This window comes from Pelmatolapia mariae, linkage group LG3_W (assembly GCF_036321145.2).
Source record: "Pelmatolapia mariae isolate MD_Pm_ZW linkage group LG3_W, Pm_UMD_F_2, whole genome shotgun sequence".
Classification (NCBI taxonomy): Eukaryota; Metazoa; Chordata; class Actinopteri; order Cichliformes; family Cichlidae; genus Pelmatolapia; species Pelmatolapia mariae.
The window spans coordinates 48,052,408-48,078,298 of record NC_086229.1 but is presented as its reverse complement, the minus strand read 5'-3'; the positions used below and the strand labels follow the sequence as shown (position 1 = coordinate 48,078,298).

Genomic DNA, 25,891 nt, shown 5'->3' with positions numbered 1-25,891 from the left:
TACAACCAGCTGCAGTATAACACTTTACACACACCTGTGACCTCTTGTTGTGAATCTTTGCCATCCATCAGCTGGTGCCATAGGGTAAGAGGTGGGGTACATCCTGGACAAGTCGCCAGTCTGTCACAGTAAATCTTTACCAGTTGATCATTAGGCATCAGAAAATCAACAAGGCACCAGTTTTGTTTCAAATAAAATAAAATGAAAATAGTTATCTCCTCAAACTTATCAGTCTCTATTTTCTGTTCATAAAGGGAACTGCTGCTGTGCCCTTTATGAACTACAAGAGGTCACCGTTTAATTTCAGTGCACGTCTAACTGGACCTTTGCTTCAAAGCCTCCTTAGCATTCAAGCTGCACCCTCAAATTTCCAGCTGGCCTCTGCACTTGAGACCCGCCCCCTGGCAATGACTGACAGCTCTAATTAGCAAGAAGAGCATGGACGAAAGTCTCTAAACACTGACCAGCATCAGAAAGAATACTTCAGCTAGTCCTAAGGATGTAATACTAATGAAAAGGAAAATTACAAACCACCTTCAAAAGGGTCCGTAATGATCAGATTCCAGGCACCTATTAGTTGCCTACTAATGTTTAAACTATAGGGGGAGGAACGGCAAAAGTAATGCAGCTGATTAAACTGCACAACTGCTAAACAAATCCACAACATTAAATCCATCCTGTTGACAGAGATGGTGCAGAGTAGCAGATTACATGTCATGGATACTCATATTTCAATTTCACCTCTGTGTAACATTTTAGACCATCACAGATTTTTATCAGTCTACAGCAGGGATGTCAAACATCGTTCCCCGTGGGACCAGAATCGGTCCGGCAAAGACTACAGCCCACTGGGGGGCTTTGGAAAATGCTAAGGAAGCCATAAATTTTGGACTTTAAAAATTTGTTTTAATACTAGTCCTTCATACTATACGGACAAAAAAACCCCAAATAACTGAAGTCTACTCATTTGTTTTTTGTCACCATTGACTCTACAAATTTATGTTTTTTATAGAGATTCCACACAGTCAAGTCAATGAGCTACCAGAACTTTTTCTGTAGTTTTTTTCTTATAATTTAACCCCAAATAGCCATGCTGACAGATTTCTTTCATTTACCTCAGCAATTTTTCTTTATAATGTGAAAAAACTGAGACATACTGTTGAAAATGCACTTTTCCCAGAAGCAGAAAGATGGATTTCATTGGTCCGGCACACATAAGATCAAAGTGAGCTGTATGTGGCCCACGATGTAAAATGAATTTCACATACTCAGTCTACAGGCTGTTCTAACGGTGAAAAGTGATTTAAGAATCAATTTAAACAGAAGGTTTTATTAAAAATAAGACAACAAACAAAACAGTTGGATTATTTTGATGTAGTGAAAAAGTTATGAAAAAACAGATACAAGCGGGTGTTTTTGCTTTCATTGCTTTTCTGAATAGTTATTTGTATGAAACGTGCTTTATGTGTGCTATTTTCTGAAATGTTCTTTTTGGTTTTGACAGATTTACTTAAATGTCATGCTTTTCCCTTGTGTTGTGCTTTTATGAAATTTGCATGCTTCAAAAATTATTGCAACCATCTATTGATCTATCTATCCATTCTTTAGTTTGCATTTATTCGTCAGAGAAACGTGACAAATAAATGCAGGTTAAAGAAAATTCAGTATTCCCTTGCACTGAAAGAAGCATAAAGATCCTTAACTGTGTAATGAAATGCTGAAGCACAACTGTTTTAACAACTCTATAATATAACGATTAAAGTGTTGGATGCCTTATCAAATATTTGTTGAGCTGAGTAGAAAACATCAACGTGCAAAGTCTTTATTAAACACGCCTGTCACAAAAAAGAAAAAGACAACCATATAAATCAAAAAGAAACAGAGAGGAGCGTTTCTATTCCAAATGCAGTGGAGTGGAAATGGAGTGGATATATACCATTTCATTTGATGGGGGTCAGCAGTGAGAGAGAGCGAGAGGACATGAAGTGGTATCTCGTCCGTGTCAAAACAGCTACGCTGCGGTTACCGACGCCTCTCTGTGGAAACAGGACACCCTGCAAGCAACCGCGTGGGCTGCACTAAGACTCTATCTCGGATTAAAAAGAAAATCATCACCTGTAGCTACAGGATTTAGATTTCAGACACACACACAGAGAGAGAGAATATCTCTGCTATCTCCTGCTGAAGCAGCCGCCGGCGTCAGGATGGAGGCGCAGCATCAGCTGCACGAGCACAGGCGTCGCGAGCCGCTCCGTCTTCGTCCGGGTGGCGCGAGGAGGACGAGCTGAAGAAGAAGAAGGTGGTGGAAGAAGAAGAAGCAGAGGAGGAGGAGAACCACAAGAAGACGGGTGGAAGGTGGAGGAGGAAATCCCGCGAGAAAAGAAGAGACAGAAAGACGGACAGACAAGCGCAGAGAGCACAGAGAGTGAGAAAGCTCCGCACGTGAAGTGCGCGAGACCTCCGGGGAGAAGGGAGTTAACGTTCATTTTGGAGGAGCGCAGCGGCCGTTTTTTATTATTATTTTTCCCCACACCAACGGAGAAACAAGGTCTCCGGACAAAAAGGTAAGCGCCACCAAACATTGACTGTTTTCTTCTTCTTCTAAATCCGGCTTAAACCGGCAAACGGCGCGAATTAACACCTGTAAGCGTCCGTAATTGATTAATTGACTGAAGCTGTGGCCGGTTTTAAAAAAATAAACAAGATAACTGAAAGGCTGCCTGGAAACGGCACCAGCGCTCGGCTGTACCTGTTATCATGTTTCCCCAAAATTAAACGTCGGCCATGGTGTTGGAGCGTCAGTTTTAACATAAGCAAGAGCAGCGATGAAGGGCCAATAAAGCTGGTACTTTTACTGCTTTTATATTCGTCTTGTCATCAACGAAGATCTGCCTCCACACGCCTGGTCTTAAAAACAACAACAACAACAAATTAAAAAAAGACTGAAGTGTCTCAGATGTGCTTTAAACCCAAAGAAAGACTGAATTTGTGCCACAGTTCTCGTCCGTCCCTCCCACATGTTCTGACTGTATTACACCTTCACACTTGAGCTGGAGCTGCTTTCATACGTGCTGATAAGCCAACCTGGATGTGCTGCTTACCTGAATTCGTGCTGTGGCGTGTTTATGAATTCTGGGCACTTGGTCTGATTTAATTTAAGAATTTGAGAGTCTGCGCTTTCAATTTTCTTGCTGTTCTTGTCCTGTTCTTGCTCAGACTGTTGCGGGTTGTATGTGTGTTGTTGCAGAGAGAGAGAGAGGTAGGGTTTGGCTGGGAGATGCTTTGGGTGACTGGTGGGTGGTTTATGTATCCTGACTCTATTGACTAATGCTGGAAAGAGAGGGGGTGTAGAGGGAGTGCGCGCGCGCGCGTGTGTGTGTGAGAGAGAGAAGGAGAGAGGAGGGCTGCAGAGTTTGTGTGGGTCTCTGAAGGCTCGGTTCTTGCGCGTTCGTGCGTTTTGCCTGTGCGAGATGGATGTTGTGCAGTGTTTTGGGGTGGTGGGGGGGGGGTTGTTTTTTTTTTTTTTTTTTTAGGGGGGCGGGCGTGCACGTGTGGCTAGACTGTGCTTTTCTGTGTTCATGCAGACACGTGCGCGCGTGTATATGAGAGCACATAACAGAAGAAATAAAAAAACAAATTAAAAAAGTGAGAAGAGACGGATGGAGCTGCAGAACGTGCGCGTGTGTTGTTTTTATGAGTGCGCACACACGTTAGCGCGCCACCGCGGACCCAGCGGCTTTTCCTGCATATTAAGCGCCCCCCCCCCCCAACACACACTTTTATTTAAGTGTTTCCCTTTTCCTCCTTCGTTTGAAATGTCAGACAAAACATTAAGTTTACACACACACAGACAGACAACAGTGGCTCCACAACACGAACATCCAGCAGCAAAGGAACAATTATTGCGCCCAGTTGTAGCTTGAGATTTTAATTAATTGCGAAACATCAGCTTGTCAGCAATTGTGAAACGTTCATTTCAGCCCGAGCTCCACGCCTCTGTGAGTGAAAGCCGACATGTTTGTGTGAGTCGGGACAAAAGGACAGCAAAATAATTTAGGTCCTCCTAATTATCACGAGTAATTACAACAGCAGCAGCTGAATATTTGTTGCCGGAGCAGATTCGAGGAGACCTTTTTTTTTTTTTTTTTTTTTTAACAATTAACGTGATTAGTCATTTGACACAAATTAGTTTTGATGATTAATGCGTTGTTTTAGTCATTTGTTTGTCGGTTTTGTGTCTCTGTTAATTACCTCTGACAAAGAGCTTTGTGGTTCGTTCAATTTATGCGTTCAGTTTTTTGTTTTTTGTTTGTTTGACTGTATAATAGATCATAAGTTATGTCAGCCTTACTCTGAAGTAGTTTTCCAGCAGTTTCAGTGTCACAGTTACATTTTTAATGTCACATTTACAAACATGCTAGTTTTGATGAAGATGCTGCGTGCTCATGAATGCTCATACTGTCTTGAGTCTTCTTCCTTGCCTTGATGCTCGAGTTAAATCAACACTTTTGGATTGTTTTTTTTTTTCAGTAGAAACACAAAAACCTGCTTCTGTATGTGATCCATTGATCAACGTTTTTTGTGGTAAATTTTTATCTTGAGTGTGATGGGAAAAGTCTTAGTATTAATCTAGTTATAGTTTCTGAAATTGTGCCTCTGCAAGATCGCCAGTCTTTGCAACATCTTACAGTCTATGGTGACTAAAAACTTTCATTTGCATCTCTAGGAAGCGATGATGCCAGACTTCAGTCTTTCAGTAGTGTCTTTAGAGTCTTGTCAGAGTTGCGGTTGGCTGTGGAAGTGATTAACCCCTGGAGCTGATCTAGATTCAGATTTTATATTTTTGAAAATTCTTTACCATTTGGGGTAATATCTTTCACAAACATATGAAACTGAAATAAGGAATATTGGTAGACGTCTTGTTGGTATTCACATCAAAATGTCAGGAACAGATCTGTGTGGAGGTATCAACACGTTCTTACTCCCAAAGCATAGTATTTTATGCTAGGTGACAAATCGCCGATATATTACGCTTCCAGGCACCCAAGACGTCCCTAGATTACGAGATCGGAAAAAAAATGAGAAAATATGAGAACCGTTTGGAATGAATCTACATATGTATGTTCATTTTACTTAAATCGCTTTGGAAAACACTATCTAAAATGATTAAAGTGCTGGTTAAGGTTTGGGATAAGGTTAGGGTTAGGGCTGGAATACATGGCTGGAATGAGTATTACCTTGGGAGCGTCATTCTACTGGATTTCATCCATAACACTGCGCGTAGCATAAAAATGCGGAAGGACACCTTTCGCATTCCTCAGGAACGCTGCGGGACTTGACAAATTGTCAGTATATTGTGCCTTGGGAATGAGAACGGACTGTAGGTATCCTTCAGGATCGAGGTGCTTGGTGGATGTATCCAGTCACTGTATTTTCTTTTTCATGCAAGTTAAATGTCAAACTAAACAAACTACTGTTTAGCTTGATTCAAACAATCAGATCTTCTGCTATATCGGCCGATAGTTATGTAGTTTCAATGTGAGAACAAGTGATGGATTACCCCTTTAAGCTCTCTTTGGCTCTGCTCGGATCAGACACTGATTGTGTTTGTGGTGTTTCCAACAGAGACGTTGCAAAGTTCCCTGTCTCTTTATTACCTTTTACATTTTCATTCATCATTTTAAATGCGAATATATCAGATAATATAGCAAATAGCTAATACTGGGTGATCTATCACCCTGGCAAATCTAATAATTAACAATGAGTATGTATTTAGGGGGAAAAAAAATCTATCAAATGAAATCAACATAACACATTAAATGTCTAAGGAAGATTCAGCTAAAACATTGACTAATATCACAACATCCAGTTTGGCTCTGATCGAAGCAGATGGGAAGTCAGTCTCATCCACCTTTATATATTCTGACACAGAACGTCTCCCAAGACACAAAATGTCAGTATTTTTCATGTTTTTCCGCTGTTTGTTCCGATGGTGTTGATTATGCAACACTTCACACTTCAGTGAGCCCCCCCCCCCCCCCCCCCCCCCCCACATCTTTTTTTGTGCTTCGTCCAAATGTTACCTCAGCAGCTGCAGAGAAGGATGCATTTAAGATGTGCAGCTAGAGCTCTAAAGACTTATACTGGAGTCAGATTTGTGTGCTTTCTTTCTCCTAAATTGCACTATAAACGATGGAAAGTTGACGTGTGACTTTTAACCAGCATCTAGCATTTCTTAAGCACAAGCGTCAACGAGGGTGCTGGGATAAAGAGGCGAGAGATGAAAAAACAAGATAAAAATGATGAATAAAAGTGGAGAACTCAAAGCATGGGATTAAAAGTGCTTTGAGAGAGGGCTTTAACATGCATAAGAGAACCAGTGGAGTTGGTGTTTGCATTGTTGAACATTATCATCAGGTGGCTGCAGCTTCTGTTAATCTAAAGTCTGAACATGTGAAAAAGGAGCAGCTGAAGGTTTATGATCATCCACCAGGTTTGTTTACATGATGCGTTGTCCACCGTTATTGACTGAATTGCGTGTTTTGTTTTTTTTTTGTTTTGTTTTTTTGGTTGGTTTTTTAGTTTGAAGAGGCTTGGCTATATTTAGATTTGTGAACGCATACAGATTCACCCCCACATTGCCTTATTTTGTGGAGAAGAAAGGTTTTACAGTGAATTAGGTTGTATTTATGGCTGTACCCAGATAGCAATGAGCATTCCTTTATTAGCTCTTTTATGGGTCACATTTGGTCTTAACTGTTTGATTTGCCTTGTCTGTAGGCCCACAATACATGGGCTTAGTCGGGACTAGCGTGACTGCTTTAAACATGTTTATGCTGCAGCTGAGCTGTAATTGACAAAAGTCACACAGATTTGGCTTGCGTGTGTCTGCAACTCGTGAGGAAGACAGGAAGGGGGGTAACAAGTCACTGGATAACATCATGTGCGAATTCAGTGTGTTGTATTTGCTTCTCACCTTGTGTAAGCTGTTGTCAGCACTTTACACCTATTTTCTCCTTTCCTACTCTCGCTGCTCACATATCATGTGTTTTACAGGGAAATTCCCAAGAAAGGTTTTTGTCCTTAAAATGTTTTTTTTTTTTTTACTCTGTTACTTTTGTTGTGCCTGAAACATGCATCAATGAGACCATGTTAACCAGCAGTAACCACATTAACCTCAGGAGACAGAAGACTGTGCTTTACGTCCTAATTAGACCTTTGTGTTTTGGCTTCTTTCTTCCTCCTGTTCTTTTTTTTTTTCCAATTCCAGATGTGTTTAATTTTCAGGTGCTTGTTAGATTCAGACACCTGTAGTGAAACTAGGGAGCAAGTGGAAGAGATCCTGGAGAGGTGGAGGTAAGCTCCGGAGAGAAGAGGGATGGAAGTACATGTGTGCATGAGTTCAAATACCTGGGATCGACCATTCAAAGCAGGCAGTGCCCAAGAGAGGTGACAAAGAGAGTGCAGACAGGTTGGAGTGGGAGGAGATGAGTGTTGGGGTAGTTTGTGCCAGAAGGATGAAGAACGAGGTTTAGAAGATGAAGGTGGTATAACCTGCTGTGACTTATTGTTTGGAGACGGTGGCTCTGACAAAAAGACAGGAGGCTGAGCTGAAGATGTTCAGATTTTCATTGGCTTGACCAGAAAGGAGAAGATTGGAAATGAGTGCATCACAGGGACAGGTGTGGTTTAGCAGTTTGGAGATGAGGTTAGAGAGGCAAGGCTGAGATGGTTTGGAAATGTGAAACTGAGGGATAGTGGATATACTGGATGGAGAATGTTGAAGATGGAGCTGCCAAGTAAGTAGAAAACCGTAAGACCACAGAGAAGATTAATGGATGTGGTGAAAGAGGACATGCATAAGGCTGGTGTGACAGAGGAGGATGGTAGGGTAGGGTGAGATTAGGGCTGTGCGATATGACCAAAATCTCATATCCCGATATAAGAATTCTATCGTCCGATAATGATATAAATCACAAAAATGTAACATTTTCTGTAAATTCTGTGAATCTCGGGCAGCTCGTCTTGCGGGAAGTGTTTCCAGCTGCGCGTCGTGTACCTGGAGTCGAGTGTTTTAACCGATGCATGAAACTATACATTTTTAGACATAAGTTGTAACGGCCGCCGTTTTCTTTATATTTATTACACGGCGTGCTGCGGGGAAAAGCCTGTTCTAACGTTTTAGTCTAAGGTTTATTTTTTAACACCTGGCGGCTCTTTTTTGCTTCTCATCCGCAAATAATCTGCTCTTTCACGTGATTCAGTTTATTTTCAAAAGTCTCAACAGGATCTTGAGCTTTATTGTGAAAGGTTTGTGTGGAACATAAACAAGCGGACACGCGATGCTGTTACCGTCATTGTTGCTAACGACAACACATAAAAACAGGCGCTTGTCTGTCCGTAGTGTGGTTATATTAAATATAAGAGACAGAGAGAACTTTAAGAAATTAATATAGCCACCACAGTGACCGTCAAAACGATGAAAAAATATTGCCGTAAACAGTTTATTTTGCGACACCACGAAACAAACGATAGCGTAAAATGAAACAATAGACGTTTTTATATCGTCATCCGATTTATATCGAACAGCCCTAGGTGAGATGGAGGTGATCATGAAAATGATCGACTACAACTTCTAAAGGGAGCAGCTGAAAGAAGAAAAGGTCGATCCTGGTTTGGACTAAAGTATGCATCATCTCGACAGTCACTGTGCATTTTGAAAAATGATGAGCTGGGAGTAGGAGTATCATGCACAGTGCAGAATCATTTTTGCTAAGTCCTACTCTGTGGGGCTCCTTTTTAAAGGAGGAAAAAGTGGCTAAAAGAATTAAAAACTTTTTTTTTTTTTTATAAATAGCAGTCTGTGCAGGGAAAAGGGGAATTTGATCTCATACAGGTTTCAATGTGATGTTACCCTAAGCTTCTCACTAGTATATCACTGCCCCTGACTTTTAAAGGGATAATGTAGGACGACTAACAGAAAAAAATATTTAAAAAGTATTAAATAGTGGATAAAATCAGGTTTACAGAATTTGCTACTGCAGAAAGAGGTTTGAGCATTTATTAAGAAAAGAATCATCCTCTGTGAATGAGGATTTGCTCCTTTCTGCCTGCTGACATTACTGCAGGTTTGCCTTTTACTGTGAGTTTGTAGAGACTGTTGGCCTCAAGCTTGAGCAGGAATATTTTTATTTTCTTTCATTTCGTTTTCATTTTGTAGGCTTGTGATGTCATTAAACAAGCAATAAGTAAATGTGCAGCTGTTGCTGGTGTTGCGATGGTGTTTGGAGCTCTTTGAGTTTTCACATGTGTGATATGAAGCTGGGTTTCAGCTGACAGGAAGTGTTTTGGGTTTTTTTGCTCAGCTCTGACCTGTGTGGGTGAGGACTTTTCGTTTTTGTTTTTTTTGTTTTTTAAACTACCACAGTCCTCTCTCTCTTTCTTTCCATCACTCTTTTTGTTCCTCCTCCACTCTTTTATTTTCGAGAGAGAGAGAGGTGCTTGGCTTGTGATTGTTTTGTGCAGCAGAGTGAAACACAGGCAGTGCACTTTATCCTGCCTGGACTCTCTTCACTCCCCCCTTTTCCTTCTCATCACTCACTGATGATCCCTTTTCCATGCTGCTCCCTCTTTGATCTTCCTCCATCACTTCTCCTTCCTTCTCTAACTCCGCCTCCTTCACTTAGCTCATTTGCCTTCTTTTTGTCATTCTCTTTCCCTCCACTCGTCGTCCTCCTGTCTTATTTTTCTCCCCCTTCATCTTCCTTTCTTCTCCCCCCCGCTCCCCGTTCTCCTCTCATCACTTCACTCAAAGGCAAAGCTGTGACGTCAAGTGTCTTGTCTATCTCACGCAACCTCTTTTTCTTTCCTTGCTTCTCTCGCTCTCTGCTTGGTTTTCTATTTTGGGTCTTCATTTGGTTTCTCTCCCCTCACCTTGCTGCTACTTCTTCTTTAAAATGATAGCTCAGTCTTTGTTTAGTCCCCTTCCTTTTTTCCCTCTCTTCTTACCTCACCCCTTTCACCATCCTCCACATTCTTGTCTTCCTCTATCCCCTCCACTTTATTCTCCCAGCAAAGTGTGTAACGGTACATTGGTCCACAGTGTAGATTGTTGTTTTTACAGTAATGGCTGGGTGAACATGGTTGTGGAGTATGGACTTCACAGCAACTGAAAATGAAATGAAGTGTGAGAAGTCCAGGGGGAAAAAGAAATCAAGGTACTTCATGTGATTGATGTTGATGTGATCTTGTTTCCTGGTCTCCTACAGCACTGTGACTCCTGCCTCCTAATGCACACTCTTTTGAGGCCTTTCTCGCTGCAAAAACAGAGTCATGTGACTGTAATTACAAAACAGTGGGTCAAAATGTCACAATTTTAGCGCCAGTAAACCAATACGTCTTCCTCCTCATGTCCACTCTTCTTCTCTTCTCTATAATAACAGTCACAATGACCTTTCAGGAGACACTTGGAAGGCAAATGATTGCCATGATACCTCATCAAACACACACACACACACACACACACACACGCACACGCGCGCGCACACAGACACACACACACTGTGATGCATGTGAGCACACTTGAGATGCCTATACACTCGACTGAACATGCATTGATACATGACAGGACCTGCACATGTTGCAGTGCATACTCACACATACAGCAGCACAGCCTCCTAGAAATTTCATCATCATCATGTATTATTAAATTGCCTTCAGAGTTGTAGCACATTGGGGTGGAAAATGTAATTGCTGAATGGATTGTCTTTAGAGGCAGTGCTTTCTTTTAATTGGATTATTCGATATTTATGATCTGCATCGGGGCCGTGCAATACATAAAAATATATTTTCAGTTGCGATTTTGGCTCCCAGCGATTTTAAGACAAAGATAATTAAGTACTAATTAACTACTGCACTTCCTGTTTTACGGTGATTCTTTTGTTTTATGCTGTCTTATAAAGCCACAGTAGCCCTTTAATTTGCAGGAGTGTGCAGAAATTCGGTCAACACAATCTGTGGTACATTACAGCTTTGATGTGGTGGCTGTAGCTCAGGTGGTAGAGCAGGTCAGCTACTAACCGGAAGGTTGGTGGTTCGATCTGCATGCCAAATATCCTTGGGCACGATACTAACCCCATGTTGCTCTCTGATGCATGAGTGTGAATGTATGTGAATGTTAGATAGGCACTAACAGCTTAGAAAAAAGTGCTTGTGTGAATGGGTGAATGAATTAGTTGTATAAAGCGCTTTGAGTGCTCAGAGTAGAAAAGCTATATAAGAACCACTTCATGTACCATGTGCATCAAGGACAATGTATACAGATCTGTAGTTTTTTAATTTACACTTGTCAGAAGATCTGTCAAGTTAAATTAAGGTTGGGCAATTGGACGAATTTATCGACTATCAACGGTAGGCTGAGCCTTTTGCTGATCATTTCTACAAGAGTGGATTTATTTATTTGTCCATGAGTAAGTTTGCTGCTAATGTTGGTTGAAGCCAGTGATGGGAATAACCGCGTTACTAACGGTGTTACTTTTTTCACTAACGAGTAATCCCAAACTGCTCCGCGTTCAATAAGACTTTTTGTGTTTTTTTTTTTTTTTTACATGTTTTAATGCTTTGTATCTTGTTCTATTTAATCTCAACAAGCCCCTAAAAACAGTCAGTGGACACTGTCGGCCTCTCCGTTTTTATTACTGCTGATCATTTTAAAGCTCAGTTTTTAAAACATTACGATGTAACTACAGCCCAGCCCATGCAGCAGTATATGAATGACTAACCTCATATTGTGGATGGATTATCTCAGTTGTTCTCCTGACTGAAGTTTGGTCTGTTTACAGCATCCTGCCATTCGATTGCATTTGTCCCTAACCATCGGGAACCCTCACATTAATTTTTATCGAGTGGGAAAACAGTTAGCGTTCATCCTCCAGCTTCACTGTTTATATTATGCTAACATAGCTGTGTCGCTAGCGATCACATAGCACATCATTATATACCAGCTAGCCCAACTTCAGTAACCCTACAAACATCACTGCTGTTTACTTTCCTGTCTTCATTTATGTCGGAAATGATAGCAGAGCTGTACGTCTTAATTTGTTTCATAAATCCCTCAGTCAGAACATGGTATATCAAATTTAGATGGAAACTAGCGAGCTGACTTCCTTCTAACTTCTAACTCCATTAAATTTCATAAATTCGGTTTTCATGGATGCCTGGATGTTAAACTTAATTGTTACACCTTTTAGACCAGCAACACTGATCATTTTATTAAAGATGAAAGGATTTGGACAGTTTTTAACTCTCAGTGATGCCGCAGTGATCGTGTGACTTAGGGATCTGCAGCAGAGTTTGGGCCCAGGCACGGCTAATTACGTCAGGCTTAAAGACCGGATAACCGTGTTTACAGGCTGTTCCAGCATTTATCTGTCTCACACACTCAACCAAACAACAAATACTTTTTGTTTAATTTTGTAAGTCAAAAATCTAAGTGTCTCTTCCAGCAAACATTAAAAAAAAATCTTTGAAGTAAAGTTAAGTCTTTTGTGCGATTTGTTGCATCTCAAATAAGTCAATAAATAATCCAAAAAGTAGCTTCATTAATACTGAAACAAACAAGTAAAGGTCAAATATTCCCTCCTAACAAAACTTAGAAATTGTAAACATGCAAATCAGTCTGTGCATGATTACATGCTCGAATATATCCCCTATGGTCGGCTATTGGACTAACGATTGTCAGTTGGAAAGATTTTATCGTCCAACCTTAGTGTAAATAAGTCATTGAACCTTCTGTTTTGTTTTGTTTTGTTTTTTTGCCTTAAGAGCAAGCATATATAAAAGGGACTGTGATGATGTTGCAGACCATTGGGCCTTAATGTAACACAGGTAATGTACGTCTCTACCTTAATCTAACCATTCTTTCAGATCTTAATTCGTATGGAAAAAATGATAACTACAGTTATTGTTACACGCTGGATGTTTTAAGTTTTTCAGCCACTTCTTAAATAAAATGGCTTTTTTGTGATTAAACACTTGCCTGGTGCAGGCGTAATGCTAAGTGTTGCAAATAAACGTCTTGATGCATTCTCAATCATCCAGGAAAGTAAATCTCCAAAAAGTTGATTCTGTTCATCTGGACGTAGCGTTTTGTGGGAGAAACGTTTCGTCACTCATCCAAGTGACTTCTTCAGTCTCAGCTGACTGCAGGTTTCCCCAAATCTTATAAACAGTACATTTGCATAATGACTGAAACCAGCCCACTGAAGGAACAATGGGCTGGGAGGTCAGTTCCTAAATCTTAATTATGCAAATTCTCATGACCATTGATCAACAACCTCTGACCAAAACCCACTGATCAAAGACCACTGATCAATGGCCATGAGTACCATTCACAGAGTTGGGGAACGGCTGCAATCACAGCATTGTAAGATGGCGAATCTTACTTGGATGAGTGACGAAACGTTTCTCCCACAAAACACTACGTCCAGATAAACAGAATCAACTTTTTGGTGTTGCAAATAAATATATTTTTGCATGTTAAACAAGTGGAGGTGAGTTTGTGAGGCTGGTTAGGCTTAGGCACCAGAACTCATTTTAAAAAAAAAAAAAAAAAAAAAAAAAGCTCTCACCTTGTTATCAACCAGTGAAAAAGCTCATGTTTTAAACAGAGATTTTTACATGTATTTTATGCAACTGCTACACACTTATTACATAATGTGGGTAGCTTTCTGTTTATCACAGATTACAATGGATGATAATGATGGTGGATGTCATTGCACCTACAGGTTATATCTCTTATATAACCTGTTATCAGCGATAACCACTGATCACAGCTATCCATTCAGTGTGATAGCACCAGAAGTGGCTGATCCAGTCACATTACACACACACACAGACACACACACATATTTAATGCAGTTGTTTTGATGGGGCAGGAAGTGGTGGTGCTGTTAATCAGCAGAGTGATCACTTATCACTCTGTACACAAACGCATGGAAACACACACTTACATTTACACAACTGTAGCTTCACACTAATCAGTGTCATATATGCTTTATTAGCTGAGAACACACACGTCACACATACAGCTGGTAGTAGAGTCATATTGTCAGTGAGTGGGACATCATCGCCAGTCCTTCAAAACAGCAGCCTCAAAACAATCCCTCGGGACCTTGAGCTAATGAACCAAAGGACGGATGGACACACACACACACACACACACACACACACACACACACACACAGGCCATCAAACACAGTCACACAATCATTACAGGCTTTCTGACAGAAAATTTTATTGGACGATTTGTCAACTGAATGGCTTAATGCTCGTCTAAGTATCTTGATTTTAAACTGAACTTTGTTATCAGGTTTGAGAGATCAGACGGATTAAAGCTGAGATTTCCAACGCTGACACTACACAAAGCAGTGGTGCTTACTACATGACTTTGTACTTCACTTGGAGGAGACGTGCATTTGTATTTGAGCCCGGTTACAACAAATTAGAGGTATGGGGACGTCCTTGCATTCACCCTCAGTTGAATTTATGTTACTTGGATCCAAGTGGACCCTCACATACTTGTGGATGTGTAAATTACAACATTGTAGTAACCTACATCAGATAAAACACTTAAGGCAGAGGCAGAATGTATGATACTTGGGTGATTGAAGGCTAAGAGAAACCATAGTTTCTACAGACATATTATTGTGTTATCCTGTAAAATTACATAATATAAATGTGATGGCAGAGATGAGCAGGACCGATAACATTTACTGCTTAACTCCCACATTAAAGTTACCATTTTATTATTAACCAAAGCGGCTAGCTGTTACCTTAATGGTAATTTGGCAGTCTAATAAAGGTAACAGAGTTATAAATATGTTTTTAAAGTTAAAGATGGATAATGTTGCCATTGGATAAAGGTATGTTTGGGTGCAGATTAATCTGCTTTTTTTCTTTTTCTTTTTTTTTTTCTTTTACAGATTTTATTCCAGTTCTGCGTCCCTGATGCACCCATTCTAATTATCCTAGTGCCAATTATTGGGAGTGCATTAGCTTGTGACCCCCCCGAGGCTGGATTTGTGACTAAAGGGTAATTGCTAATAGTTAAGCAGCTAACGTTAAAATGTGATCTGTCAGGTTAACATTTATGATCATTAATTAGTACGTGAATATTCTTGAAACGGGGGTTAGGCTGACCTCTCAAAATTCCTCCTGAAGCGTTGTTTAGTGTTGTCAATGTCAAACACTTCAGCTGTTAGTGAAGGAGGAGCTGTGCGCCTGACTGTCTGCGGTTATTTGTCAACTGGAATAGACAAAGACGGCACTATTGGTATTGAAACTCATGCAAATGAGTGCCCAATCCGAGATCCTGTTTCTCTTTATTCTTTATTCCACTATATTATTCTAGTTGATCCGTATGTTGTTTTTTTTGGCGCTTAACTACTTCCTCAGTTTTTGTGCTATTTTCACTGTTCAAATTTTACAATATTCTGCTATTTCTGCTCTTTCTGACTATGACTTTTGGTGCTCATAACTTCAATACTTTTTGAGATATTAAAATTTTTTATGCAATTTCCTTTTTGTCCCATTAAAATGAATGGACCACATTATCATTGTCACTGATTCTGCTTACTGGGGTGAGCTGTGTTTTAGCTCAGTGAGATGAGCAGCTGTGCTCAGAGCGGGAGGCCCGGGTTCAAATCCTGCTTATGGCAACATTTTTTCAGTTAACAGTAGGGATGGGTATCGTTTAGGTTTTATCCGATACCAGTACCAAACCGGTACTTTTGAAACGGTGCTTAAACGGTGCTCGAACCGGTGCTCGAACCGGTGCTTAAAGAATGGAGAACACACACTTTGTCCAAAAACCTCTCATGTTTATCTGTTTTTGTTTTTTTTTTTGTGAAAAGATAACAATGTTAGCCTTTTCTGCAGCTATAGGGGATATATGGTATCACTCTTGGCTGGAAGCAGTGCTTGAACAATGGAAAAAACACAAACTTTGTCCAAAAACCTGTTTAGCTGTTTTCCACTTTTTCTTTGGTCATTTTAGCCTTTTTGGCCAGGGTGAAGGGAGTATCTGCCATCAAACAAGAAGACAGCCGCATGTAACTACAACGGTGTTTGCTAGTTCACCTTACATGCGTTAATTTAATAACGTGGTTAGCCTACTCAACGTAAATTCCACACGAACAACATTAAGCTACTCACGCAGAGAAGAACGGCTGCTGCTGCCATCATCATCGTCATCATTTCTGCTACACTGGCAGGGCTAGGGGCCAGGACTCTCCTCTTCGGGGTCTTGGGGGATGTTGCTAACTCCAGGTCCGATAACAGGCACCACACCCGCAGTAGATGTGCTCGGTGTGAGGTCTCGCAGCAAGCTATCAAATACGGTGCATTTCTCGGCTTTTAACAAAATGCTATACGTCGCCAGGTGTTTCATCAGATTCGAGGTGTTACCTCCTTTGCACAGTATCACCTTAAAGCACTTGTTGCAGGCTGCTGGGTTTGCATCTTTTGCTGTGAAGTACAGCTAGACTTTTGACCGCTTCGCCTTGGGCATTTTTAATCTGTAGCTCTGCTCTAAAAGAACGTACGTACCGCTGGGCCCGCCTACTACGCTTGGAAACGTAAAATGATTGGCTAGAATCCAAAGTGTATGACATCTCAGGGAAAAAAAAGCACCGAAATAAAGCACCGAAATGTGCGCTGCTTTTCGGTCTGGTTACTACCGTTTATGTCGGTACCCATCCCTAGTTAACAGTTAAACTTTTTTTTTAACTCTTTTCAACACAAATTTCAGATTCTTCACCTCTTTTCAGCAGAATTATCAGTTTTTTCACCCCTTTTCAGCAACAATTTTTGCTTCTTCCCCTGTTTCCAGCAGAATTTTCAGTTTCTTCACCTTCTTTCAACACATAGTTTTACTTCTTCAGCTGTTTTCAGCAGATTCGATTACACGGCATTCACATAGCATCTTTCCAGGAAATGCAACTTTTTCTAGTTTATTTTCATTTTTTCACAACCCTAGTTTAAAATGTGTGTCATTTTTAACTACATTACCACAAAATAGTTTCTGTGTCCTGGAAGGTGAGGACTTTGTTTCTCTTTATTGTATTTTGTTAGAACTAATTATCTTTGTTTTTTCCAAATATCTTTACACGTTAGACTGTTTATAGGAATACACTGGACATTTCCATGGAGCTTGGAAAACATGGTCACCTCTTCCTTTTTCTTTTTCTTTTTTTCCGTTATACACACTATTATCAGATTAGCTGCTCCAACACAGCTAAAGTACAGTTTAATTGTCGCCTAGACCTGCCTCAGGGTGCCACTTAAGTACAGATTCTTTAGTAGTTTGCGAGGAGGAGTTATCTTTTTTTTTTTTCTTTTTTTTAATACATGAGTCCTTCTGACTGTGAATTAACTGTACATCATTTATCCATAATCCTAAAGACCCTCTGACCAGCCTCTAGTCACTTCAGATTCCCTGATCAATTCACAAGTGTTTGCCGGCGGTTGCAGAATCTCACCAGGCATCGCCAACAAGCACCCGTGATTAGTTTTTACACTAAAATTTAAAGTCAGTTCTTTACAGAGTATATTGATTTCATGATTTGTGTACAAGTTAATTATGGTAAAAAGGTTGTTTTAAAATCAACTCGAATATGTTATGTTCACATGAATTTGTTTTATCATTTCATTTCAATTCAGGTATTGCAACTATACATTCTCAAATTACTTACTTTTGTCTTAATTTTATTATCCAATTTTTCTATGGAAAACTCCATAAAATCTATTTTGAAAAGACTCCTTTCCTTCACATTAAACAGAGCATCCGTTTACATCAGTAATGGTTCATAGCTCAGATACCGACTTTAATTGTTGTGTTACAGGTTTTCTATGCTAACATAAAAGTAATTAAAATTTAACCTGGAAAACTGAACTGAAAGTGTGATTTTGTGTAGGTTCTATTCATAATTTTCCTGAGCAAAAATCCTCAACTTGTTCACTGTAGCTGCTCCAGTGTTCATGTGTTTTCATACTTTAAGGTAGGGACTACTTAAACTTCACAGTAATTCACTATAGTCAAAAATAATTAGTTTGATCAGCTCAAAAAATGGGAAAATTCCAGAAATAATTAAAATAGTAAAATAATTAGCATTATAGGGGGTGAAATAATATATATAAAATATATCTAAAATATATAAGATATAAATTTTGTTTTCCAGCTTTTAAAAAAACAAAGTGACACAGACTCTTTTGTACATATGTAAAACACCGGCGTTTTGCCATGTAGTGTAGTAACCAAACCATTCTGGATTTTGGTGTACAGTGGTCCTTCGTTATGGACCAAAATGGAGTTATGTTCCAAAAATAACCCGCAAGAAAAATAAGTCGGTATTATAGAATGAAACCAAAGGCACCCGTGGTTGCCTTTGACGGTGCAAAACGTTTTGTCGACATTGTTGTGTTTGTCGGAGAGAAAATTTGCAAACATACAGTACAGCACTTCAGAGTCACCCTGCTAACGATCAAAGATTTATGTAAATTTGACAAGCTGAATGCATTGTGTACAATGGTCTACAGCCAATCAGGACGGAGAACACAATGCGCTAAAACAGCAAGGCTGCAAATGGTGAACCGCGTTATAGCGAGGGACCACTTTATGCTGTTCCAAGGATCTATATCCAGTTAGCAAGGCAAGAAATAAGAAGTCACCATAAAAGCAAAGGTTTACAGAAAACTAAAACATGATGTTAAATATAATTTCATTGAATGCGATATTGTTTTTCTGAGCTAGACGTTGTACCTCTTATATTGCAGACAGATTTCTCCATTATTGCAATACGCCTGTCATGATTCTTCTGGCTTCTTTCTGTTTTCTTTTGTTCTGGTCCTGAAATGAAATGTTAATTTGACATGCACAAAGTGCTCCCTCAACTCTTGCAGTTCTTTGTCTCGAATGGCTGTCAATAAAGACGTAAATCAAACTACAGCGTCCAGCAGCCAGCTGAGTTCATTATTCAGGAAAGCACTACAGCATGACAATGATCCAAGTACTTCCTGTGCAGATAATTAATGGGGTAATATTTCAGCACAATCTAACACAATAAGTTGAATTTTGGCTAATACTGATTAGGAACAATTATGTTTTTATGGATGGTTTTGTAGAAGTTCTTTATGGTTTTGTGGATACCAGAGACAATTTCATTTCTGTAAATGGAGTTAATGGACTGCATTGATTAGTCAGGGCTTCCGTCTATTTATTGGTGATGTAACCATCAGAGGAAAAAAATGCTTTTCAGTGCCTCAACCTGGGCTCCATGCAGGAGGAGCTTGGCAAACCTCTCACTCTAGTTTAAGCTGCCAGACGTTGTGTTTGTGTTACCGCATACTAGTTTTACTCTTCTGTAAATATTTAGAGATTAAACAAAGCTAAAGCAAGATGGATTGTTGGATGTGGAGCACAAACAGACGAATCAAATGAATCTTATTCATTAGGTAAGTACACTCTCATTCCCAGACGAGAACACCCTTTGTGTTTTTTAGTATAGTTTCTAAAAAAAGAAGTTGTAAAGTAAACTGCTTAGTGTTAAGACACTGATCTAGATTTAACACTTAACAACACTTACAAATGGGAACAAATAATTCAGGCTTTAAAACCCAGCTGTCAGTGTCATAGTCATATGTATTAAACTGAACATGCAAGAATTGTTTCTGGCATGTAGTTACCATTTCTTCTGCTAATGCTAAAATAAATGGCAATGCTGTGGTTGATCAGTGACCTACAACATTCATAAGTCTTGGTAAATTTCTTTTTTAATCAGAAAAATATAGCATGGCATCTTCTGTTAAAGGAGTTTAGAGGATCTCGCCCTTCCCCTGCAGTTTTCTTACTAATATGAGGTCAAAAACAATAATTGCATCTCATGTGGATAAAATAGTATTGATACATTCATTGTATTCTCAGATTGTACTGAACATAATCCTCTACTAATTTGACCTCTTTGTTCTGTGACTTGCCATAAATGAGGGTGAAGTGAAAGAAGAAACTCCAAGGACGTATCATTTCTGACAATTGCGGGTGACATATTGTGAGTAATTTTGGAAATACACCGGGTGGGGCTGTATTGTTTGTGCTCCAACTGCAGTTCCGTCAGTTGTGGAAGCATCCCAGAAGTAGCTCCACACTTCTTGGTGCTCAAAATAGTGAGATCTATTTTTGATGGAGCAGAGCAGATCGGGAAGTGACATCGAGTAACAAAAGAGGGGGGGAGATGAAATAAGTCTGTGTGCTTGTTAAAAACTTCCAGAAGGATTTTTAGAGAATTTTTAATCTTTTTTTTCGGGGGGTGGGGCTTGTTTGAGACGCGGTGTCACAGACACTCTGTAAGTCTGACCCTCAGTCATAACACACATCGTCCTCACCTCTCACCACAATGACGCACACACATGCGCGCAAACAAACAGACACACACCCCTGTAGTGACGTCATGAAGGGGTGTAATGTCAAATTGTCTGGAGAATGCTGTCTAGACATCTTGATGTGCAGCCTTTGACCTCCACAGCTTAGTCATGTAGGCTTCAGAGGAAGGTGTTTCTGTGTGAGTGAGACTGAGAAGGAGAGAGTCAAAGTCAAAAAGACAGATTTATGAGTAAGATGCATCAGATACAGCGCACAGGGCTTTACAGACACTATAATATTACTGTTCATTTGCCAAATCGAGGCAAATCATTGTGTGAAATATTCAAGTAGTTGTTGGCTATTAATTAAAATGGCTAGAATTATATTTTTCCATCACCACAGCCCACCCCCTGTGACATATGCCATCAGTAGTTGGGGAAAAAGAGGAAGCAGAATCTTAAAACGACGAATACAAGTCATTAAAATTCAATCAAACAGAAAATGGCTGCAAAGAAAGAGAGGAAAAGAGACGAAGTTGTTTGTGACATTCTGAGTAAATTTAAGTTATTCCCCCTACTTTGGTTATATAACCAAGTACAAAAGAGGTCTGTGGTATTAAAAGCATTGATCCAGACTAGACTTAATGTAATGGAAGAACTGTATGCTGGAAGAGTCTAGCTGTTCAGAGAGACTCTGAGGTCACTGACATGAAGAAAGAAGGTTGGAAAGAGAGAGGAGAGTTATTGTGTGTTCCCTTAGCAGGTCACTGCATCTCTCCTGTGACAGGCTCTCCACGAATTAACATTAAATTATTCACAAAGGGACCACTAAGCATGATGTGTTTTTCTTTAAAATGATGAGAAACCGAAGCCAGGGGAGTAATGACACATGCTATAGGTAAAATTTTAGATTTTAGTCTCCTCAACATGCAGGCTTCAAACTGCTAAAATAAGTGGGAAAATAATAAAGTGAATATACCATTAAATGCATCAAAAACAAAATAATTCTGGATTAACTGATATTTTCCAGGTACATAAAAGTGTAATGGAGATTTCAGGGGACTAAATCTCAAGATTAAAGATTTTTTTGCAGTAATAATCTTTTGACTTATTTGCAACAATGTTGCGTGTTACTATTATTTTTAATGTTCTTTATATATTTTTAATCGTCATAGTAATTGGTACTCCAGTAATTGGAATGTGTGGCACTCGTAGGGATCATCTAGTGAAGAAGTAGTTGCATCATGGATGAAACAGCCATGAAACGAGCATCGTAATACCTATGATCTGCAACTGAGGTTTTGGAGTGGGATTGGGGGGTTCAAGCCAGCCCACGCAAAGAAGGCTTACTGTGTTTAACTTTGTTTGTAGCCTCTGTGCTTAAGGGCACATGGGGAAACGGTTAGGGGAGTTTAGTCAAGGTATTTCTAGTCTATTTTTGATTTATTTTTGTTTTTAAATGTGTATGTTTGTAAATATTTATTCTTTGCATCATGTTTGGCATTAGTTAGATTTTAAGCTTTTCATTTTGTCCCATTGTCCCTGGAGTTAAGCAATTTCAGTTACTCAGTAAAAAAAAAAAAAAGAAGCCACGTGTTTTCAGAGGTATTTGTTGGTGTCTTCATGAAGTCCTGTTCTAACAATAAAAACCACAGTTTGGTGGATGAATTTCATTTCAGCCTCATACTTCTTTATTCAGACTTGATTACTGGTGCTCAAAATGACAAAGGATTATATAACTTGTATAAATAATACAGGAAAGGTTTCGGCGTCGTTTGTCTTCCATGTATAAATGTATAAAAAGACAAGACTACGTATTAGTTGAGCCCCAAGTTTAATATTTCCTTTTTAAGCCTAAAGGTTTGTTTCTGTGTTAAGTTTCCCACAGAATACCTTGAGCCAAATTCACACAGCTTTTATTTGACTTAAGTAAAATTACAGTGATCACTTCAGTTTTGGAATAAATGCAAGAGAAGCAGAAATCCCAAGTACTGGACCATACAAGGAAAAGGGGGGGGAAAAACTGAGCTAACTGGACCTGAGATCTTTCTTTGATAAAGTTGCACAGTAAACGACACAAACAAGAACACACACAGCCTGTTTCCATATCTAAAGGCATTGATTTCACGGTCATGCAGTTCAAAGGGCAGGTGACATTGTCGAAACCTTAACACCAGCTGACATGCGGACTTCTTTGTAACCTCGTCCTCTGCTGACCTTTGCCCCTGCCAATAGTCATTCTCCTCATGTCTTCTTAGCATGGCGGCTTTCTGCTGTAAGTATGTGAGCACCTGTGTCTGTTCTCTGCATCAGTTTGTATGTTTAATGCAGCCTGTGTGTTTGTTCACAGGGCTGTAAATATTCATGCATCTGTGTGTATGTTGAGCTAATTATACAGTAAGAGCCACACAATAAAACCACATCTAATATATTACTTGAAACGGTTCTGACCTTTTAGCGTATTGACAAGTGACCTCTTGGGTCTGTGGACCCTTTGGCTTATATGGGTTGTGGGTAGAGCCTCCGTGCACCAGGCGTATTTTAGTGCATCTCTCAGATGCTTGCTCCGACTTTTTGAAGGCCTTGGTATTTCTTCTTGTATTTCACTAGGCCAATGTTGCTGAGAAGTGTTGTTGCTATTGGATACTGTGTGTGAGATAAAGCAGCTTGTTCGAGGTTGCCTAATTGATCTCGTCCCAAAAGACTGAAACAGCACTTATCCTAACCAAAAAACATACAAATTTTAGCATAATGCTAAAAACGCAACGGTGGATCTGAGACTGGTGGCTCACAGCTTTGAGTCATAAAGGTTAAGTGATGCAGACCTTATTCTGAACGGTCCTTAAATTTTTACCATGCAGCACTTTTATGCCATCCTCAAATATTTTTTTTTAATTTTTTTAGTTTTATGGCATGTTATTGATTTTTGGTTTTGTAATGAGAATTGTGTCCTCTCAGGGTCTCTGCAATGAGCTGTAGGTAACCAGAAGATAGGGACAGAAAATGACACTGTCTACATGAACAGATAAGACCTTTTTTCTCAACTGAGGAGGAAAAAAAGTCAGCTTTTTGTATTATCAGCCCCAGAAATGGCGTGCACTCAGTGAAGTAATATAATAGTCACCATATTGCCCCATATGATCCTCTAAACTGCAGAGAGTGACCTCATATGAATCCAGCTTGACATGTTTAAATACACAACTCCAATCCATTAGCTGACAAAGAAAAACCAGCAGCAGCACAATGAGTGTCTCGTTGTTGAAATGAAGCAATTTATTTTGGCCTTTAATGTGCGGGAAAAGCAGTCATCCATAATTTGATGAATAATGAGCAGAGAGCCATTACCAAAACACAGCAATTACTTTTAGATAATGGGCTGAATTTTGTGTTTTCTGTGTGTCGGAGAGCAGCTCTGGCTTTTTTTCTTTCTTTCTCTACATGTGTGCATGTGTAGGTCAGTATCTGTTGGACTTTCTGCTTTGTGGCGATCAGGGTTCCTGCCACAAGAGTCCTCAGGCCTCATGGTAGTGGGAGGAGGGGAGGAAAAATGGTGCCTGAACACACACAGCTAGGGATGGGTACCGGTGTTCTGACATAAACGGTAGTAACCAGAACGAAAAGCAGCGCACATTTCGGTGCTTTATTTCGGTGCTTTATTTTTTTTTCCTGAGCCAATTCTAGCCAATCATTTTACGTTTCCGAGGATAGTAGGCGGGCCCAGGTACGTACGTTCTTTTAGAGCAGAGCTACAGATTAAAAATGCCCAAGGCGAAGCGGTCAAAAGTCTAGCTGTACTTCACAGCAAAAGATGCAAACTCAGCAGCCTGCAACAAGTGCTTTAAGATGATACTGTGATACTGTCAAAGGAGGTAACACCTCGAATCTGATGAAACACCTGGCGACGCATAGCGTTTTTTTTGTTAAAAGCCGAGAAATGCACCGTATTTGATAGCTTGCTGCGAGACCTCACACCGTGCACATCTACTCCGGGTGCCTGTTATCGGACCTGGAGTTAGCAACATCCCCCAAAAACCTGAAGAGTAGAGTCCTGGCCCCTAGCCCTGCCAGTGTAGCAGAAATGATGACGGATGATGATGGCAGCAGCAGCCGTTCTTCTCTGCGTGAGTAGCTTAATGTTGTTCGTGTGTAATTTACGTTGAGTACTAACCAGTTATTACATTAATGCATGTAAGGTGAACTAGCAAACACCGTTGTAGTTACATGTGGCTGTCTTCTTGTTTGATGGCAGATACTCCCTTCACCCTGGCCAAAAAGGCTAAAATGACCAAAGAAAAAGTGGAAAACAGTTAAACATGAGAGGTTTTTGGACCAATTTTGTGTTTTTTCCATTGTTTAAGCACTGCTTCCAGCCAAGAGTGATACCATATATGCCCTATAGCTGCAGAAAAGGCTAACATTGTTATCTTTTTACAAAAAACAGCTAAACATGAGAGGCTTTTGGACCAATTTTGTGTTCTCCATTCTTTAAGCACCGGTTTGAGCACCGTTTAAGCACCGGCACCGTTTCAAAAGTACCGGTTTGGCACCAGTATCGGATAAAACCTAAACGATACCCATCCCTACACACAGCACGCTTGTAATTATACAAGACTCCTTTCAGGGACAACGATTGGACGTGACAGCGATTCATTTAGGTCTTGACGTACTCATCAGCCATGTTTTTAGGTACACTGGGGACACAGCACAGATCTTTTACTTAAAGTAACAGTATCTGTAGAGCGACAGTAACAGGAGAGAGAGCCACCGGGGAGATTGCTTCTGACTTTCAGCATGAGGAGCAGGATCGTACCAACTCATGGTTAACGTTGTTTACATACGTCAATAAATTATTTAGTCTCCTGTAACTGCTGAACATAAATGGATGCATATCAGCAGAACAATTGAAAGAAAAAACATCTATCTATTGCGTAACTGTGTGGCGATTGCTCGACGGTTACCTTTGAATTTACGTCCACACCCTCCTGGCAGTCAAGCTGTTAGATCAGTCTGATTTGGCGTGCTGGAGATGTTCAGGCTATTTTCCCTTTTTTTTTCTGCCGTCTAGTGTGTGAAAAGCCTCTCGGGCAAAATTTCTTTCTCGATCAGTAATAGTCAGACCCTTCAACCAGGGAAGCAAATCTTTCGGCCAGATGTACCTCTGGGAACGAGCTGGGCCATGAACTACCAACCTTTCTTCATTGCCCTAAGGCCTTTCAGTCAGCCGATCTGGTAGACCGCTGGCCTTAGTTTTGTTTGTGATTTTTTTTTTTCTTTATTTTACTTTGTGATTGACGCACCTGAAGTAGTCTTTTGTGTTCAATGAATGTGGAGTGGATGGAGGATCAACAAAGCGGGGAGTGGATTTTTTTGTTTTTACAAATAAACAGCATTAACTGGAATTGCACTGAGCTAGCTACAGTTGTCTGTTTTGTCCATTCAGGCTTGTTTCATGAATATATATTTTTTTACTTTTAATTTT

At 40.0% G+C, this 25,891-nt stretch overlaps 1 protein-coding gene across 1 annotated transcript in view; it reads left to right on the top strand.

Moving 5' to 3' along the window:
• The first annotated feature begins 1,974 nt into the window (after positions 1 to 1,974).
• The window catches only part of trpc5a (transient receptor potential cation channel, subfamily C, member 5a), a 224,745-nt gene continuing 200,828 nt past the window's right edge, over positions 1,975 to 25,891 (top strand). Inside the window, exon 1 of the mRNA XM_063469532.1 lies at positions 1,975 to 2,564. The gene's annotated coding sequence lies outside the window, so the exon portion shown is untranslated. The remainder of the gene's footprint in view (positions 2,565 to 25,891) is intronic.